Here is a 6,251-nt window from a genome sequence, read left to right as displayed (position 1 = left end):
ACCAAAAAGAAGTTGAAGCATGAAGGAACTATTCAAGAAAGGGCAACATACCACTGAACCATCAGGAGCAATAGGGGTGCATACTATCTCCTCCTCCAAGAAGGCCCTATAGTCCCTATCCCGGTCGAGAAATGATTCGTCCCATACTCAATCAGCCAGACTCTTAATCTCATCTGCGGGGATGATCTCTGGGTAATGCATGGTAGGTGGAGGAAGACAGGGAGAGAGACATGTCTTGAGATCCGACCACTAGGGTATGAATCTCTCTCACAAGTACCAGACATGGCCCCATATGCCTTGAAACAGGACCCGATTCTCAGATAAGCATTTGTCCAAGACATCTTCATTAGAGTCTGGAAATATGAGAGACCGGAATGGCCTTCAAGTGACCTACAAATCCTAGGAAAAGTAAGTATAGCATAGGACAAAAGGAATTTTAGTGTCAATTGTGGCATACCTTAGTAAGACCATTCAGAAGAGAACGAGTAGTGGTCCCAGGAGGATGGTGTCGGACCCTAAGCACCTGATTGTCTCCCCACCTTGTAGCTATAGGGAAGGAAAATGCCTGAGGATCCCTCAGTTTGGGAGTTGTAATTTCCAGGTGCTTTTGATTTGGAATCTTGCTTTTTGCTTTTGATTTGGAATCTTGCTCTTTGCTTTTACTTTCCTACTTCAGATTTTAACTATAAAAAATTCTTTACCTACCAATAAAATTTTGACTTTTACTTTCCTCAATTTGGATTTTACCCTCCTTTTGATTTTTACCTTCCACTTCCATGTGATAGAATTTTTATCTACCAAAAATAATTTAAAACTTGGTATTTGGTAGTAAGAATTTTTTATTTGCACCTTAGAATTGGAATCTCAAATTTTATTTTGAGAAAATTAATTTTTATCCATAAAATGGTCCCCCCCTTTGTCATTCTGATTTTTCTAAGTTGGGAACGGTTTGTGAGTGAGTGAGCTTGGGTTTGGGAATCTTCTCGAAGATCCGAACCTTTTCGTATTTTTTTGGATTTCTTCAAATTGTTTTCGAAGATCTTCAGATTTCCCTTGAAGTTCTTCATCTTCCTCTTGAAGATCTTCATAGTTCTTAAGGAAGGAGTCATTTGGAGAATTTGACATCTTTTTGGGCTTCTTTGCAGATTGAGGAATTTCTTAGGGTTCTTTGTGATTTTGGGAACTATGGTTGAGAGAAGAAAGAAAAATACTTGTGGAGAGGTCCAATTGGATGGTTGTAGAAACTCCTCTCAAGGGAATGAGGGCCTTGCGGACTGGTACTCCGGACAGACACTTCACAATTCTTGGAATCATATCTGCAACTCAGTACGGGGTTCATGGGTAAGTCCTTGCATTTTATTTTTCTTTATTCATTCATTATTTTTTTTTCTTTCTCTCAGTATAGGGTTCATGGGTAAGTCCTTCCATGATGGGGAAGTACCACCGATCTTGGCTAGATATGGCCATCCCAACAGAGCTCGGGATTGGTACAGGATGCTCCCCTATAGAGTGAAGGAAATGGTTAACTCATCATCTTGAGTCGATTGGCTTCCATAGAGACTAGAAAGTTCAGCCCGGCGTTGGTAAGAGCTCTGATGGAGCGGTGGTGGCCGAGTTCTCACTCCTTCCATCTTCCCATCGACGAGATCGCTATCATACCCTTATGTTTCTATGCCTTGACAAGCATACCATTTGGGGGGAGGCCCTTGACCCTTCCTGATACTCTGACAGCTAGGGAGTTCACAGCCTTGACAGGCATAGATATCAAAAGTGATCAGACATATATTCGCCTTGGCGAGATTAGTGCTCATTGGTGGAGGGCCAGCCTGGGAGTAAGCCCTGGTAACCTTGCATAGGTGGCCCGTTCTTTCCTTTTATTCACTATGGGTCAATGTCTCTTCGGTGACCTCCGAGGTGGGATAGACATTCGCACAGCCGCCTTCTTCTGGAATATCCAGGATGTGGAAACCTAGGATTGGGGTGGGGCTGCTTATGCATATCTGTTGCGGTCTCTGGATCTGTTATCATATGGAGATTGAGGTCACAAGGGAGCAAGCTATATCCTCTAGGTGATCCCTTGTTCTTGTACTCATTTCTTTTCGTTTGGTTACATTTCTTCACTTGGATTTTTCAAATCAGCCCTGGTGCTATGAGCATCTAGAGATTATGGCTCCATACTGAAGGACCCTCAAGCATTTCCCTTTCCCATATGGGTGAGATGGGGAGATAGCCGAGTACACAGGGTCCAGCTCCATCCTCTAGGGACTACTTCCCATTCTCTCCTGAATGGTCTTATAGAGGTAACCTATGCTTTGTCATTAAATTTCCTTATGTCCTGTGCCGTACTTATTTTTTCTTGAATTTGCAGATCACTTGGAGACCATTCCATCCTCTTACATTCCCGGACCTTGATGAAGTTGCTAGGGCTAGATACTTATCAGAGAACTGAGTCTTATTTAGAGGTATATGGGGCTATGCCTGGTATTTAGGTGAGAGGGTCATACTCCAATGGTCTGATACTGATACACACTTCTCTCTTTGTCTTCCTCCACCAACCATGCATTGTCCAGAGTGCATTCTTGTGGACCAAATCAAGAGACTGGCCGACAAAATATGAGATGATTCATTCCTTGAGCAAGATAGGGATTACAAGACTTTCCTTAAGGAAGAGGCTGTTTGCCTTCTTGGCTCTGACGGTCCAATGGTATGTTGCTTTTCCTTGATTATCACTTTTAGCCTTGATTGATGTTCTTTCATAGGAGAACACGACGTGTAGACCTTTCTATCATCCAATCACATGTTAGTGCTGCTGGTCCATCCCAAGCTGGACCTTCTACTAGTGTGGGTGGATCCCTCAGGATAGCCACTATTCCCTTCCATGGCTTCCCAGGTTGGTCACATCCCAACACAACCAATTCTAGCATCCCTCATCTCTTGAGGCAAAGAACAGACATAGATGCTTCTCTCGGGCTGCCTATTCCATATGACTATATGAGTATCTAATCATCCCTTGTTTGCTTGGATTTTGACTTTCCTTAGCTGATATGCTCCTTCTCAGGTATCTTCGGAGGTCTATACCAAGATCCAGAGGATGCATCAGGGCTTATGTGAGGTGGTGATTGACAAGGTACCTTTCCCCTTCTCTCTTTTTTTTTTCTTTTTCTTTTATTACCCTTTTCTTGACCATCTCTTACATTCCTTAGCATGGAAGGATTGTTGCCTTAGAGAACCAAGTCAGCTTGCTGAGAACACCCAACTGCAAGCACAGATTCAGGATCTTACCCAAGGTTGGCGGATTCGGGATTGACACCCATGGACTCCTCGCCATTTCATGAGGGCGACTCTGAGTATGGTTCAGATGAGGATTTTGACTCTTAGGGATCTATTCCTGTAGTTCCTGCAAGCACAAACACATGTATATTTTTTTCCCTCCCCTTGTTTGTTCACTTTTATTTTTTTAGCATTTTATGAATGGAAACCTATCTTAGGCACAAAGAAAATTTCCTTTTATTTATGGTTTGGAATATTTAGGCATAATTAATTCCACAACTCAAGTCTTTAACAAAACAATCAGGATAACATGAAAATCTAAATATTTCCTCATTTTACTACCAAGTGAATTACAAGAAATAACTTTCCAACCATCAATGGGATAGATAGGTAACAATATAGGGAGATAATTCTTGGGGATGGTAAAAGTTCACCAACTCCTTGTGGTCACCTACTTCTAGTCCATACTGTTGGGTGATATATTTAGGTAAGTAAAAGGATGTGTGAGTCAATCCCATCAACCTGACACAGTTATATCTAGGGGTCTTCATCGAAAAATCCTCTTATGACTTCTTTGGACATCTCCATGCAATATCCTTCGTAGTTCTTCCTTATAGGTACTCTTTCCTATTAACAATGAGCTTGAATTCTGGGACTTCCCTCCTTTCTTGGTAGAAAAGAGCTTCGAGTTGGCATTTTTTCAATGGCCTAGGCAACCTAAGTTTCTCGAGGAGCCAAATTTGGAAAATTGTTGAACTTCCTTGAAACTGATCAAGTCCGAATCTATGGCTATGGCTCATGTCATCAAATCCCTTGAGCATTTCCGCGAGGACCATAGGGATGATATCACCTCCTTTCTTCAATTGCTTTACCACTTCTATCAGAACAAGTGGTGCACCACGTCCAGGAGTTCGGAGAATATAGCGAGCTATGATGCAAAGTAGATAAGAATCCTGTGATCTTCGTTGATGGATTCCTCCCAATGATAGATATTGAATGAAGATCCTGGATTCCTTCAGAATGTCGATCTTCCCATATCTAATGAATTGCTTCACTTCCTCCTCATTCGATCTGAGGAAATCCTGAATTTCCTCTGAGTAATCTTTCTTCAAAGATGGTTGTATTAACCTACCCTTAGGTGGAGATAGCATACAAACTCAGAATTCTTCAAGAGTCAGGCATATCTCAACTAATCCAAACCAAAATACATGAAGATTGGTATCCCAGTGTTGAGGCACTTGTTGGAGTACATGGTGATGTAGCTTTATCCACCCGATCCGACTGAGCATCGACATATCCATAGATTCTAGCAGTCCTAGTGCCCTTATGTTTATGTCCCAGGTCCATTTTCTCAACGTCTCATCCAATGAATCTATGACTTTTCCTGCAACCATCACAAACAAAAGGGAAGGCGATGATTTACCAAGTATCACTCATTAGCTATTGACACAACCCAACCTTCACCATTGTTGCATCAAACACACTTTTTTTCTTGATAAATCAAGGATGAGGAATAAATTGGCCTTGACATACTAGTGCCAGGTGGCGAGTTTCAGGAGATGGAATTTTGGATAAGAATCTGGAGGACCATAGATGGATGATGGATATCTAATGGCCTTATATGCCAAATGGCGATTCTTGGGGGACACAAGCTATGATGATCTTTTTAGATACCTTGATTATTAATTTAGGAACCAATTTATTACCTTGATATGGTTGAGACTGCAGTTGCACATGTCAAGTTGCCTACGTATCCCTTGAGAGGAATTAGGTCTAACGTAGTTCAGGCTATTTACCCTTTTAGACATAGTATCCCTTGAGTTGATCCAGGTTGACCATTCTGGGTATTTCTTTGCCATTGTGATCTATGAGTTTCACAACCTTGCCTGGTAGGATTTCTTTGACAGTGAATGGGCCACTCTAGTTGGGCCTGAATTTCCCTCTTGGGTCATAAATTGGGGCTCTTTGTTCTCGAATAACAAGTTCACTTTCTTCTATGTGATGGGGCTTCACATTCTTGTTGAAGGCCCTTGCCATTCTCTGTTGATACTTTTGTAGATTATCCATAGCCTTCATACATCTTTCGTCGAGAAAGTTAAGCTCATCATATTTGTCCTTCACCCATTCTCCTTTAGGTAACTGACTATCCAGAAGCACCCTTAGGGATGGTACTAGGATTTCAATGGGTAGAACCACCTCAACCCCATATACCAAAGAGGAAGGAGTTGCCCTTGTCGAGGACCGTACAGAGGTCCGATATACCCACAAAGCAAGTGGCAACTTGTCCGCCCAATCCTTGTATGTTTCAGCCATTTTTTGTAAGATCACCTTGATGTTCTTGTTAGCTACTTCTTCTGCCCTATTGGTCTGTGGCCTACAAGTGGTAGAGCGGGGCCTTCTGATACCAAACTTTGTGCAAATCTTATCAGTCTTGCCCCAGAAATGAGATCCCTGATTTGATGTAACTCTTGAGGTACTCCATATTGGGAAATGATATTTTCTTGGATGAATTTTTCTATCTTAGATGATGTGAGGACTGCATATGACTGGACCTCTACCCACTTGGTAAAGTAATCGATGGCTACCAAGATGAACTCGTAACTGTTGGATGCCTTGGAGTTGATTTTTCCAATGATGTCAATGCCCCAAGTAGAGAATGACCAAGGAGAACTGAGTGAGTGAAACTCCATTGGCAGGATATGTATGATATTGGCAAATATCTGACATTCATGATGTTTTTTGACAAAACTCACGCAGTCTGCTTCCATTGTATTCCAATAGTATCCCAGCTTAAGAATCTTCTTAGCAAGCATCTTGGCATTCATATGGTGTCCACAGAGGCCTTGATGAATTTTCTCCATGATGGTTGTAACTTGATCTTCATCCACACATACCAACTGTATTCCGTCATAGGACCTCTTGTACAACAAGTCTTCTTAAAGGATAAGCTGGGTGGCATATCTTCTCAGAAATTTCTTTTC

Source organism: Macadamia integrifolia, chromosome 9 (genome assembly GCF_013358625.1).
Source record: "Macadamia integrifolia cultivar HAES 741 chromosome 9, SCU_Mint_v3, whole genome shotgun sequence".
NCBI classification, from domain to species: domain Eukaryota; kingdom Viridiplantae; phylum Streptophyta; class Magnoliopsida; order Proteales; family Proteaceae; genus Macadamia; species Macadamia integrifolia.
This window is presented reverse-complemented; position numbering follows the sequence as displayed.